We start from the raw sequence: 16,246 nt of genomic DNA on the forward strand, positions 1-16,246 counted from the left end.
TTCACTTATTAACCAATTTTGCTACCAAGGCATAAAAAGCCAATCCACCGAACTTGGCTAAGCCAAAACCCAACAAAGATCAATTGCTTTTGCAACCAAACATTTGAGACCTCATTTTTGATGCATTTGTAACAATTCCCCACAAAGATTGCACAAAAACCATAAATTCACTTATTCACCAATTTTGCTACCAAGGCACAAAAAGTCAATTGACCGAACTTGTCTATGCCAAAACCCAACCAAGATCAATTCCTTTTGCAACCAAAATTTTCACACCTCATTTTTTAATCATTTTTGACAATTCCCCACCAAGATTGCACAAAAACCATAACTTCAGTTATTCACCAATTTTGCTAACAAGGAAAAAAAAGCCAATCCACCGAACTTGTCTATGCCAAAACCCAACCAAGATCAATTCCTTTTGCAACCAAACTTTTCACACTTCATTTTTTATGCATTTGTGACAATTCCCCCCGCAAGAGTGCACAAAAACCATAACTTCACTTATTCACCAATTTTGCTAACAAGGCAAAAAAAGCCAATCCACCGAACTTGGCTAAGCCAACACCCAACCAAGATCAATTCCTTTTGGCAACCAAACTTTTCATACCTCATTTTTTAAACATTTGTGACAATTCCCCACCAAGATTGCACAAAAACCATAACTTCACTTATTCACCAATTTTGCTACCAAGGCAAAAAACGCCAATCCAACGAACTTGGCTAAGCCAACACCCAACCAAGATCAATTCCTTTTGCAACCAAACTTTTCATACCTCATTTTTTAAACATTTGTGACAATTCCCCACTAAGATTGCACAAAAACCATAACTTCAGTTATTCACCAATTTTGCTAACAAGGAAAAAAAAGCCAATCCACCGAACTTGTCTATGCCAAAACCCAACCAAGATCAATTCCTTTTGCAACCATAGTTTACACACCACATTTTTTAAGTATTTGTGACAATTTCCCACCAAGATTGCACAAAAAGCATAACTTCACTTATTCACCAATTTTGCTACCAAGGCAAAAAAAGCCAATCCACCGAACTTGGCTAAGCCAAAACCCAACCAAGATCAATTCCTTTTGCAACCAAACTTTTCCCACCTAATTTTTTATGCATTTGTGACAATTCCAAACCAAGATTGCACAAAAACCATAACTTCACTTATTCACCAATTTTGCAACCAAGGAAAAAAAGCCAATCCAACGAAATTGCCTAAGCCAAAAGCCAACCAAGATCAATTCCTTTTGGCAACCAAACTTTTCATACCTCATTTTTTAAACATTTGTGACAATTCCCCACCAAGATTGCACAAAAACCATAACTTCACTTATTCACCAATTTTGCTAACAAGGAAAAAAAAGCCAATCCACCGAACTTGGCTAAGCCAACACCCAACCAAGATCAATTCCTTTTGGCAACCAAACTTTTCATACCTCATTTTTTAAACATTTGTGACAATTCCCCACCAACATTGCACAAAAACCATAACTTCACTTATTCACCAATTTTGCTACCAAGGCAAAAAACGCCAATCCACCGAACTTGGCTAAGCCAACACCCAACCAAGATCAATTCCTTTTGCAACCAAACTTTTCATACCTCATTTTTTAAACATTTGTGACAATTCTCCACCAAGATTGCACAAAAACCATAACTTCACTTATTCACCAATATTGCTACCATGGGAAAAAAAGCCAATCCACCGAACTTGGCTAAGCCAAAGCCCAACCAAGATCAATTCCTTTTGCAACCAAACTTTTCTCACCCCATTTTTGATGCATCTGTAACAATTCCCCACCAAGATTGCACAAAAACCATAACTTCACTTATTCACCAATTTTGCTACCAAGGCAAAAAAAGCCAATCCACCGAACTTGGCTAAGCCAAAACCCAACCAAGATCAATTCCTTTTGCAACCAAACTTTTCCCACCTAATTTTTTATGCATTTGTGACAATTCCAAACCAAGATTGCACAAAAACCATAACTTCACTTATTCACCAATTTTGCAACCAAGGAAAAAAAGCCAATCCAACGAAATTGCCTAAGCCAAAAGCCAACCAAGATCAATTCCTTTTTCAACCAAACTTTTCGCACTGCATTTTTTATGCATTTGTGACAATTCCCCACCAAGATTGCAGAAAAGCCGTAACTTCACTTATTCACCAATTTTGCTAACAAGGAAAAAAAAGCCAATCCACCGAACTTGGCTAAGCCAACACCCAACCAAGATCAATTCCTTTTGGCAACCAAACTTTTCATACCTCATTTTTTAAACATTTGTGACAATTCCCCACCAACATTGCACAAAAACCATAACTTCACTTATTCACCAATTTTGCTACCAAGGCAAAAAACGCCAATCCACCGAACTTGGCTAAGCCAACACCCAACCAAGATCAATTCCTTTTGCAACCAAACTTTTCATACCTCATTTTTTAAACATTTGTGACAATTCTCCACCAAGATTGCACAAAAACCATAACTTCACTTATTCACCAATATTGCTACCATGGGAAAAAAAGCCAATCCACCGAACTTGGCTAAGCCAAAGCCCAACCAAGATCAATTCCTTTTGCAACCAAACTTTTCTCACCCCATTTTTGATGCATTTGTAACAATTCCCCACCAAGATTGCACAAAAACCATAACTTCACTTATTCACCAATTTTGCTACCAAGGCAAAAAAAGCCAATCCACCGAACTTGGCTAAGCCAAAACCCAACCAAGATCAATTCCTTTTGCAACCAAACTTTTCCCACCTAATTTTTTATGCATTTGTGACAATTCCAAACCAAGATTGCACAAAAACCATAACTTCACTTATTCACCAATTTTGCAACCAAGGAAAAAAAGCCAATCCAACGAAATTGCCTAAGCCAAAAGCCAACCAAGATCAATTCCTTTTTCAACCAAACTTTTCGCACCGCATTTTTTATGCATTTGGGACAATTCCCCACCAAGATTGCAGAAAAGCCGTAACTTCACTTGTTAACCAATTTTGCTACCAAGGCAAAAAAAACCAATCCACCGAACTTGGCTAAGGCAAAACCCAACCAAGATCAATTCCTTTTTAGCCAAATTTTCCACACCACATTTTTTAAGCATTTGTGACAATTCCCCACCAAGATTGCACAAAAACCATAACTTCACCTATTCACCAATTTTGCTACCAAGGCAAAAAAAGCCAATTCACTGAACTTGGTTAAGCCAAAACCCAACCAAGATCAATTCTTTTTGCAACCAAACTTTTACTCCTCATATTTTATGCATTTGTGACAACTCCCCACCAAGATTGCACAAAAACCATAACTTCACTTATTCACCAATTTTGCTACCAAGGAGAAAAAGCCAATCCAATGAACTTGGCTAAGCCAAAACCCAACCAAGATCAATTCCTTTTTGAACTAAACTTTTCGCACCGCATTTTTGATGCATTTGTGACAATTCCCCACCAAGATTGCACAAAAGCCATGACTTCACTTATTAACCAATTTTGCTACCAAGGCATAAAAAGCTAATCCACCGAACTTGGCTAAGCCAAAACCCAACAAAGATCAATTGCTTTTGCAACCAAACATTTCAGACCTCATTTTTGATGCATTTGTAACAATTCCCCACAAAGATTGCACAAAAACCATAAATTCACTTATTCACCAATTTTGCTACCAAGGCACAAAAAGTCAATTGACCGAACTTGTCTATGCCAAAACCCAACCAAGATCAATTCCTTTTGCAACCAAACTTTTCACACCTCATTTTTTAATCATTTGTGACAATTCCCCACCAAGATTGCACAAAAACCATAACTTCAGTTATTCACCAATTTTGCTAACAAGGAAAAAAAAAGCCAATCCACCGAACTTGTCTAAGCCAACACCCAACCAAGATCAATTCCTTTTGCAACCAAACTTTTCATACCTCATTTTTTAAACATTTGTGACAATTCTCCACCAAGATTGCACAAAAACCATAACTTCACTTATTCACCAATATTGCTACCATGGGAAAAAAAGCCAATCCACCGAACTTGGCTTAGCCAAAGCCCAACCAAGATCAATTCCTTTTGCAACCAAACTTTTCTCACCCCATTTTTGATGCATTTGTAACAATTCCCCACCAAGATTGCACAAAAACCATAACTTCACTTATTCACCAATTTTGCTACCAAGGCAAAAAAAGCCAATCCACCGAACTTGGCTAAGCCAAAACCCAACCAAGATCAATTCCTTTTGCAACCAAACTTTTCCCACCTAATTTTTTATGCATTTGTGACAATTCCAAACCAAGATTGCACAAAAACCATAACTTCACTTATTCACCAATTTTGCAACCAAGGAAAAAAAGCCAATCCAACGAAATTGCCTAAGCCAAAAGCCAACCAAGACAATTCCTTTTTCAACCAAACTTTTCGCACCGCATTTTTTATGCATTTGTGACAATTCCCCACCAAGATTGCAGAAAAGCCGTAACTTCACTTGTTAACCAATTTTGCTACCAAGGCAAAAAAAACCAATCCACCGAACTTGGCTAAGGCAAAACCCAACCAAGATCAATTCCTTTTGCAACCATAGTTTACACACCTCATTTTTTAAGCATTTGTGACAATTTCCCACCAAGATTGCACAAAAACCATAACTTCAATTATTCAACAATTTTGCTACCACGGCAAAAAAAGCCAATCCACCGAACTTGGCTAAGCCAACACCCAACCAAGATCAATTCCTTTTGCAACCAAACTTTTCATACCTCATTTTTTAAACATTTGTGACAATTCTCCACCAAGATTGCACAAAAACCATAACTTCACTTATTCACCAATTTTGCTACCAAGGCAAAAAACGCCAATCCACCGAACTTGGCTAAGCCAACACCCAACCAAGATCAATTCCTTTTGCAACCAAACTTTTCATACCTCATTTTTTAAACATTTGTGACAATTCCCTACCTAGATTGCACAAAAACCATAACTTCAGTTATTCACCAATTTTGCTAACAAGGAAAAAAAAAAAAGCCAATCCACCGTACTTGTCTATGCCAAAACCCAACCAAGATCAATTCCTTTTGCAACCAAACTTTCCACACCTCATTTTTTAAGCATTTGTGACAATTCCCCACCAAGATTGCACAAAAACCATAACTTCACCTATTCACCAATTTTGCTACCAAGGCAAAAAAAGCCAATTCACTGAACTTGGTTAAGCCAAAACCCAACCAAGATCAATTCTCTTTGCAACCAAACTTTTACTCCTCATTTTTTATGCACTTGTAACAACTCCCCACCAAGATTGCACAAAAACCATAACTTCACTTATTCACCAATTTTGCTACCAAGGCACAAAAAGTCAATTGACCGAACTTGTCTATGCCAAAACCCAACCAAGATCAATTCCTTTTGCAACCAAACTTTTCACACCTCATTTTTTAATCATTTGTGACAATTTCCCACCAAGATTGCACAAAAACCATAACTTCAGTTATTCACCAATTTTGCTAACAAGGAAAAAAAAGCCAATCCACCGAACTTGTCTATGCCAAAACCCAACCAAGATCAATTCCTTTTGCAACCAAATTTTTCACACTTCATTTTTTATGCATTTGTGACAATTCCCCCCGCAAGAGTGCACAAAAACCATAACTTCACTTATTCACCAATTTTGCTAACAAGGCAAAAAAAGCCAATCCACCGAACTTGGCTAAGCCAACACCCAACCAAGATCAATTCCTTTTGGCAACCAAACTTTTCATACCTCATTTTTTAAACATTTGTGACAATTCCCCACCAAGATTGCACAAAAACCATAAGTTCACTTATTCACCAATTTTGCTACCAAAGCAAAAAACGCCAATCCACCGAACTTGGCTAAGCCAACACCCAACCAAGATCAATTCCTTTTGCAACCAAACTTTTCATACCTCATTTTTTTAACATTTGTGACAATTCCCCACTAAGATTGCACAAAAACCATAACTTCAGTTATTCACCAATTTTGCTAACAAGGAAAAAAAAGCCAATCCACCGAACTTGTCTATGCCAAAACCCAACCAAGATCAATTCCTTTTGCAACCATAGTTTACACACCTCATTTTTTAAGCATCTGTGACAATTTCCCACCAAGATTGCACAAAAACCATAACTTCACTTATTCACCAATTTTGCTACCAAGGCAAAAAACGCCAATCCACCGAAATTGGCTAAGCCAACACCTAACCAAGATCAATTCCTTTTGCAACCAAACTTTTCATACCTCATTTTTTAAACATTTGTGACAATTCCCCACCTAGATTGCACAAAAACCATAACTTCAGTTATTCACCAATTTTGCTAACAAGGAAAAAAAAAAAGCCAATCCAACGTACTTGTCTATGCCAAAACCCAACCAAGATCAATTCCTTTTGCAACCAAACTTTCCACACCTCATTTTTTAAGCATTTGTGACAATTCCCCACCAAGATTGCACAAAATCATAACTTCACCTATTCACCAATTTTGCTACCAAGGCAAAAAAAGCCAATTCACTGAACTTGGTTAAGCCAAAACCCAACCAAGATCAATTCTCTTTGCAACCAAACTTTTACTCCTCATTTTTTATGCACTTGTAACAACTCCCCACCAAGATTGCACAAAAACCATAACTTCACTTATTCACCAATTTTGCTACCAAGGCAAAAAAAGCCAATCCACCGAACTTGGCTAAGCCAAAACCCAACAAAGATCAATTTCTTTTGCAACGAAACTTTTCTCACCTCATTTTTGGTGCATTTGTGACAATTCCCCACCAAGATTGCACAAAACCCATAACTTCACTTATTCACAAATTTTCCCACAAAGGTAGAAAAAGCCAATCCACCGAACTTGGCAAAGCCAAAACCCAACCAAGATCAATTCCTTTTGCAACCAAACTTTTCACACCTCATTTTTGGTGCATTTGTGACAATTCCCCACCAAGATTGCACAAAAGCCATAACTTCACTTATTAACCAATTTTGCTAGCAAGGCATAAAAAGCCAATCCACCGAACTTGGCTAAGCCAAAACCCAACCAAGATCAATTGCTTTTGCAACCAAACATTTCACACCTCATTTTTTAAGCATTTGTGACAATTCCCCACCAAGATTGCACAAAAACCATAACTTCACCTATTCACCAATTTTGCTACCAAGGCAAAAAAAGCCAATTCACTGAACTTGGTTAAGCCAAAACCCAACCAAGATCAATTCTCTTTGCAACCAAACTTTTACTCCTCATTTTTTATGCACTTGTAACAACTCCCCACCAAGATTGCACAAAAACCATAACTTCACTTATTCACCAATTTTGCTACCAAGGCACAAAAAGTCAATTGACCGAACTTGTCTATGCCAAAACCCAACCAAGATCAATTCCTTTTGCAACCAAACTTTTCACACCTCATTTTTTAATCATTTGTGACAATTCCCCACCAAGATTGCACAAAAACCATAACTTCAGTTATTCACCAATTTTGCTAACAAGGAAAAAAAAGTCAATCCACCGAACTTGTCTATGCCAAAACCCAACCAAGATCAATTCCTTTTGCAACCAAACTTTTCACACTTCATTTTTTATGCATTTGTGACAATTCCCCCCGCAAGAGTGCACAAAAACCATAACTTCACTTATTCACCAATTTTGCTAACAAGGCAAAAAAAGCCAATCCACCGAACTTGGCTAAGCCAACACCCAACCAAGATCAATTCCTTTTGGCAACCAAACTTTTCATACCTCATTTTTTAAACATTTGTGACAATTCCCCACCAAGATTGCACAAAAACCATAAGTTCACTTATTCACCAATTTTGCTACCAAAGCAAAAAACGCCAAACCACCGAACTTGGCTAAGCCAACACCCAACCAAGATCAATTCCTTTTGCAACCAAACTTTTCGCACCGCATTTTTGATGCATTTGTGACAATTCCCCACCAAGGTTGCACAAAAACCATAAGTTCACTTATTCACCAATTTTGCTACCAAAGCAAAAAACGCCAATCCACCGAACTTGGCTAAGCCAACACCCAACCAAGATCAATTCCTTTTGCAACCAAACTTTTCATACCTCATTTTTTTAACATTTGTGACAATTCCCCACTAAGATTGCACAAAAACCATAACTTCAGTTATTCACCAATTTTGCTAACAAGGAAAAAAAAGCCAATCCACCGAACTTGTCTATGCCAAAACCCAACCAAGATCAATTCCTTTTGCAACCATAGTTTACACACCTCATTTTTTAAGCATTTGTGACAATTTCCCACCAAGATTGCACAAAAACCATAACTTCACTTATTCACCAATTTTGCTACCAAGGCAAAAAACGCCAATCCACCGAACTTGGCTAAGCCAACACCTAACCAAGATCAATTCCTTTTGCAACCAAACTTTTCATACCTCATTTTTTAAACATTTGTGACAATTCCCCACCTAGATTGCACAAAAACCATAACTTCAGTTATTCACCAATTTTGCTAACAAGGAAAAAAAAAAGCCAATCCACCGTACTTGTCTATGCCAAAACCCAACCAAGATCAATTCCTTTTGCAACCAAACTTTCCACACCTCATTTTTTAAGCATTTGTGACAATTCCCCACCAAGATTGCACAAAAACCATAACTTCACCTATTCACCAATTTTGCTACCAAGGCAAAAAAAGCCAATTCACTGAACTTGGTTAAGCCAAAACCCAACCAAGATCAATTCTCTTTGCAACCAAACTTTTACTCCTCATTTTTTATGCACTTGTAACAACTCCCCACCAAGATTGCACAAAAACCATAACTTCACTTATTCACCAATTTTGCTACCAAGGCAAAAAAAGCCAATCCACCGAACTTGGCTAAGCCAAAACCCAACAAAGATCAATTTCTTTTGCAACCAAACTTTTCTCACCTCATTTTTGGTGCATTTGTGACAATTCCCCACCAAGATTGCACAAAACCCATAACTTCACTTATTCACAAATTTTCCCACAAAGGTAGAAAAAGCCAATCCACCGAACTTGGCAAAGCCAAAACCCAACCAAGATCAATTCCTTTTGCAACCAAACTTTTCACACCTCATTTTTGGTGCATTTGTGACAATTCCCCACCAAGATTGCACAAAAGCTATAACTTCACTTATTAACCAATTTTGCTAGCAAGGCATAAAAAGCCAATCCACCGAACTTGGCTAAGCCAAAACCCAACCAAGATCAATTGCTTTTGCAACCAAACATTTCACACCTCATTTTTTATGCATTTGTAACAATTCCCCACAAAGATTGCACAAAAACCATTAATTCACTTATTCACCAATTTTGCTACCAAGGCACAAAAAGTCAATTGACCGAACTTGTCTATGCCAAAACCCAACCAAGATCAATTCCTTTTGCAACCAAACTTTTCACACCTCATTTTTTAATCATTTGTGACAATTCCCCACCAAGATTGCACAAAAACCATAACTTCAGTTATTCACCAATTTTGCTAACAAGGAAAAAAAAGCCAATCCACCGAACTTGTCTATGCCAAAACCCAACCAAGATCAATTCCTTTTGCAACCAAATTTTTCACACCTCATTTTTTATGCCTTTGTGACAATTCCCCCGCAAGATTGCACAAAAACCATAACTTCATTTATTCACCAATTTTGCTAACAAGGCAAAAAAAGTCAATCCACCGAACTTGGCTAAGCCAACACCCAACGAATATCAATTCCTTTTGCAACCAAACTTTTCATACCTCATTTTTTAAAGATTTGTGACAATTCCCCACCAAGATTGCACAAAAACCATAACTTCACTTATTCACCAATTTTGCTACCAAGCCATAAAACGCCAATCCACCGAACTTGGCTAAGCCAACACCCAACCAAGATCAATTCCTTTTACAACGAAACTTTTCATACCTCATTTTTTAAACATTTGTGACAATTCCCCACCAAGATTGCACAAAAACCATAACTTCAGTTATTCACCAATTTTGCTAACAAGGAAAAAAAAGCCAATGCACCGAACTTGTCTATGCCAAAACCCAACCAAGATCAATTCCTTTTGCAACCATACTTTACACACCACATTTTTTAAGCATTTGTGACAATTCCCCACCAAGATTGCACAAAAAGCATAACTTCACTTATTCACCAATTTTGCTACCACGGCAAAAAAAGCCAATCCACCGAACATGGCTAAGCCAAAACCCAACCAAGATCAATTCCTTTTGCAACCAAACTTTTTACACCTCATTTTTGGTGCATTTGTGACAATTCCCCACCAAGATTGCACAAAAGCCATAACTTCACTTATTAACCAATTTTGCTAGCAAGGCATAAAAAGCCAATCCACCGAACTTGGCTAAGCCAAAACCCAACCAAGATCAATTGCTTTTGCAACCAAACATTTCACACCTCATTTTTTATGCATTTGTAACAATTCCCCACAAAGATTGCACAAAAACCATAAATTCACTTATTCACCAATTTTGCTACCAAGGCACAAAAAGTCAATTGACCGAACTTGTCTATGCCAAAACCCAACCAAGATCAATTCCTTTTGCAACCAAACTTTTCATACCTCATTTTTTAAACATTTGTGACAATTCCCCACCAAGATTGCACAAAAACCATAACTTCAGTTATTCACCAATTTTGCTAACAAGGAAAAAAAAGCCAATGCACCGAACTTGTCTATGCCAAAACCCAACCAAGATCAATTCCTTTTGCAACCATACTTTACACACCACATTTTTTAAGCATTTGTGACAATTCCCCACCAAGATTGCACAAAAACCATAACTTCACCTATTCACCAATTTTGCTACCAAGGCAAAAAAAGCCAATTCACTGAACTTGGTTAAGCCAAAACCCAACCAAGATCAATTCTTTTTGCAACCAAAGTTTTACTCCTCATTTTTTATGCATTTGTGACAACTCCCCACCAAGATTGCACAAAAACCATAACTTCACTTATTCACCAATTTTGCTACCAAGGAGAAAAAGCCAATCCAATGAACTTGGCTAAGCCAAAACCCAACCAAGATCAATTCCTTTTTGAACCAAACTTTTCGCACCGCAATTTTTGATGCATTTGTGACAATTCCCCACCAAGATCGCACAAAAGCCATAACTTCACTTATTAACCAATTTTGCTACCAAGGCATAAAAAGCCAATCCACCGAACTTGGCTAAGCCAAAACCCAACCAAGATCAATTGCTTTTGCAACCAAACATTCCAGACCTTATTTTTGATGCATTTGTAACAATTCCCCACCAAGATTGCACAAAAACCATAAATTCACTTATTCACCAATTTTGCTACCAAGGCACAAAAAGTCAATTGACCGAACTTGTCTATGCCAAAACCCAACCAAGATCAATTCCTTTTGCAACCAAACTTTTCACACCTCATTTTTTAATCATTTGTGACAATTCCCCACCAAGATTGGACAAAAACCATAACTTCAGTTATTCACCAATTTTGCTAACAAGGAAAAAAAGCCAATCCACCGAACTTGTCTATGCAAAAACCCAACCAAGATCAATTCCTTTTGCAACCAAACTTTTCACACCTCATTTTTTATGCATTTGTGACAATTCCCCCGCAAGATTGCACAAAAACCATAACTTCACTTATTCACCAATTTTGCTAACAAGGCAAAAAAAGCCAATCCACCGAACTTGGCTAAGCCAACACCCAACCAAGATCAATTCCTTTTGGCAACAAAACTTTTCATACCTCATTTTTTAAACATTTGTAACAATTCCCCACCAAGATTGCACAAAAACCATAACTTCACTTATTCACCAATTTTGCTACCAAGGCAAAAAACGCCAATCCACCGAACTTGGCTAAGCCAACACCCAACCAAGATCAATTCCTTTTGCAACCAAACTTTTTGCACCGCATTTTTGATGCATTTGTGACAATTCCCCACCAAGGTTGCACAAAAACCATAACTTGACTTATTCAGCAATTTTGCTACCAACGCAAAAAAAGCCAATCCACCGAACTTGGCTAAGCCAAAACCCAAGCAAGATCAATTCCTTTTCCAACCAAACTTTTCGCACCACATTTTTTATGCATTTGTGACAATTCCCCACCAAGATTGCACAAAAACCATAACTTCACTTATTCACCAATTTTGCTACCAAGGAAAAAAAGCCAATCCAATGAACTTGGCTAAGCCAAAACCCAACCAAGATCAATTCCTTTTTGAACCAAACTTTTCGCACCGCATATTTGATGCATTTATGACAATTCCCCACCAAGATTGCACAAAAGCCATAACTTCACTTATTTACCAATTTTGCTAGCAAGGCATAAAAAGCCAATCCACCGAACTTGGCTAAGCCAAAACCCAACCAAGATCAATTGCTTTTGCAACCAAACATTTCACACCTCATTTTTTATGCATTTGTAACAATTCCCCACAAAGATTGCACAAAAACCATAAATTCACTTATTCACCAATTTTGCTACCAAGGCACAAAAAGTCAATTGACCGAACTTGTCTATGCCAAAACCCAACCAAGATCAATTCCTTTTGCAACCAAACTTTTCACACCTCATTTTTTAAGCATTTGTGACAATTCCCCACCAAGATTGCACAAAAACCATAACTTCACTCATTCACCAATTTTGCTACCAAGGCAAAAAAAGTCAATCCACCGAACTTGGCTATACCAAAACCCAACCAAGACCAATTCCTTTTGCAACCAAACTTTTCACACCTTATTTTTGAAGCATTGGTGACAATTCCCCACCAAGATTGCACAAAAACCATAACTTCACTTATTCACCAATTTTGCTTCCAAGGAAAAAAAAAACCAATCCACCGAAGTTGGCTAAGCCAAAACCCAACCAAGATCAATTCCTTTTGCAACCAAACTTTTCACACCTCATTTTTTAAGCATTTGTGACAATTCCCCACCAAGATTGCACAAGAAGCATAACTTCACTTATTCACCAATTTTGCTACCAAGGCAAAAAAAACCGAACTTGTCTAAGGCAAAACCCAAACAAGATCAATTCCTTTTGCAACCAAACTTTTCACACCTCATTTTTTATGCGTTTGTGACAACTCCCCACCAAGATTGCACAAAAACCATAACTTCACTTATTCACCAATTTTGCAACCAAGGCAAAAAAAGCCAATCCACCGAACTTGGCTAAGCCAAAACCCAACCAAGATCAATTCCTTTTGCAACCAAACTTTTCACACCTAATTTTTTATGCATTTGTGACAATTCCCCACCAAGATTGCACAAAAACCATAACTTCACCTATTCACCAATTTTGCTACCAAGGCAAAAAAAAGCCAATGCACCGAACTTGTCTATGCCAAAACCCAACCAAGATCAATTCCTTTTGCAACCATACTTTACACACCACATTTTTTAAGCATTTGTGACAATTCCCCACCAAGATTGCACAAAAACCATAACTTCACCTATTCACCAATTTTGCTACCAAGGCAAAAAAAGCCAATTCACTGAACTTGGTTAAGCCAAAACCCAACCAAGATCAATTCTTTTTGCAACCAAAGTTTTACTCCTCATTTTTTATGCATTTGTGACAACTCCCCACCAAGATTGCACAAAAACCATAACTTCACTTATTCACCAATTTTGCTACCAAGGAGAAAAAGCCAATCCAATGAACTTGGCTAAGCCAAAACCCAACCAAGATCAATTCCTTTTTGAACCAAACTTTTCGCACCGCAATTTTTGATGCATTTGTGACAATTCCCCACCAAGATCGCACAAAAGCCATAACTTCACTTATTAACCAATTTTGCTACCAAGGCATAAAAAGCCAATCCACCGAACTTGGCTAAGCCAAAACCCAACCAAGATCAATTGCTTTTGCAACCAAACATTCCAGACCTTATTTTTGATGCATTTGTAACAATTCCCCACCAAGATTGCACAAAAACCATAAATTCACTTATTCACCAATTTTGCTACCAAGGCACAAAAAGTCAATTGACCGAACTTGTCTATGCCAAAACCCAACCAAGATCAATTCCTTTTGCAACCAAACTTTTCACACCTCATTTTTTAATCATTTGTGACAATTCCCCACCAAGATTGGACAAAAACCATAACTTCAGTTATTCACCAATTTTGCTAACAAGGAAAAAAAGCCAATCCACCGAACTTGTCTATGCAAAAACCCAACCAAGATCAATTCCTTTTGCAACCAAACTTTTCACACCTCATTTTTTATGCATTTGTGACAATTCCCCCGCAAGATTGCACAAAAACCATAACTTCACTTATTCACCAATTTTGCTAACAAGGCAAAAAAAGCCAATCCACCGAACTTGGCTAAGCCAACACCCAACCAAGATCAATTCCTTTTGGCAACAAAACTTTTCATACCTCATTTTTTAAACATTTGTAACAATTCCCCACCAAGATTGCACAAAAACCATAACTTCACTTATTCACCAATTTTGCTACCAAGGCAAAAAACGCCAATCCACCGAACTTGGCTAAGCCAACACCCAACCAAGATCAATTCCTTTTGCAACCAAACTTTTTGCACCGCATTTTTGATGCATTTGTGACAATTCCCCACCAAGGTTGCACAAAAACCATAACTTGACTTATTCAGCAATTTTGCTACCAACGCAAAAAAAGCCAATCCACCGAACTTGGCTAAGCCAAAACCCAAGCAAGATCAATTCCTTTTCCAACCAAACTTTTCGCACCACATTTTTTATGCATTTGTGACAATTCCCCACCAAGATTGCACAAAAACCATAACTTCACTTATTCACCAATTTTGCTACCAAGGAAAAAAAGCCAATCCAATGAACTTGGCTAAGCCAAAACCCAACCAAGATCAATTCCTTTTTGAACCAAACTTTTCGCACCGCATATTTGATGCATTTATGACAATTCCCCACCAAGATTGCACAAAAGCCATAACTTCACTTATTTACCAATTTTGCTAGCAAGGCATAAAAAGCCAATCCACCGAACTTGGCTAAGCCAAAACCCAACCAAGATCAATTGCTTTTGCAACCAAACATTTCACACCTCATTTTTTATGCATTTGTAACAATTCCCCACAAAGATTGCACAAAAACCATAAATTCACTTATTCACCAATTTTGCTACCAAGGCACAAAAAGTCAATTGACCGAACTTGTCTATGCCAAAACCCAACCAAGATCAATTCCTTTTGCAACCAAACTTTTCACACCTCATTTTTTAAGCATTTGTGACAATTCCCCACCAAGATTGCACAAAAACCATAACTTCACTCATTCACCAATTTTGCTACCAAGGCAAAAAAAGTCAATCCACCGAACTTGGCTATACCAAAACCCAACCAAGACCAATTCCTTTTGCAACCAAACTTTTCACACCTTATTTTTGAAGCATTGGTGACAATTCCCCACCAAGATTGCACAAAAACCATAACTTCACTTATTCACCAATTTTGCTTCCAAGGAAAAAAAAAACCAATCCACCGAAGTTGGCTAAGCCAAAACCCAACCAAGATCAATTCCTTTTGCAACCAAACTTTTCACACCTCATTTTTTAAGCATTTGTGACAATTCCCCACCAAGATTGCACAAGAAGCATAACTTCACTTATTCACCAATTTTGCTACCAAGGCAAAAAAAACCGAACTTGTCTAAGGCAAAACCCAAACAAGATCAATTCCTTTTGCAACCAAACTTTTCACACCTCATTTTTTATGCGTTTGTGACAACTCCCCACCAAGATTGCACAAAAACCATAACTTCACTTATTCACCAATTTTGCAACCAAGGCAAAAAAAGCCAATCCACCGAACTTGGCTAAGCCAAAACCCAACCAAGATCAATTCCTTTTGCAACCAAACTTTTCACACCTAATTTTTTATGCATTTGTGACAATTCCCCACCAAGATTGCACAAAAACCATAACTTCACTTATTCACCAATTTTGCAACCATGAAAAAAAGCCAATCCAACGAACTTGGCTAAGCCAAAACCCAACCAAGATCAATTCCTTTTTCAACCAAACTTTTCGCACCGCATTTTTGATGCATTTGTGACAATTCCCCACCAAGATTGCACAAAAACCATAACTTCACTTATTCACCAATTTTGCTACAAAGGCAAAAAAAGCCAATCCACTGAACTTGACTAAGCCAAAATTCAACCCAGATCAATTCCTTTTGCAACCAAACTTTTCACACCTTATTTTTGAAGCATTGGTGACGATTCCCCACCAAGATTGCACAAA

The sequence above is a fragment of the Phaseolus vulgaris genome, chromosome 7, assembly GCF_051622355.1.
Source record: "Phaseolus vulgaris cultivar YP4 chromosome 7, ASM5162235v1, whole genome shotgun sequence".
Lineage (NCBI taxonomy): Eukaryota > Viridiplantae > Streptophyta > Magnoliopsida > Fabales > Fabaceae > Phaseolus > Phaseolus vulgaris.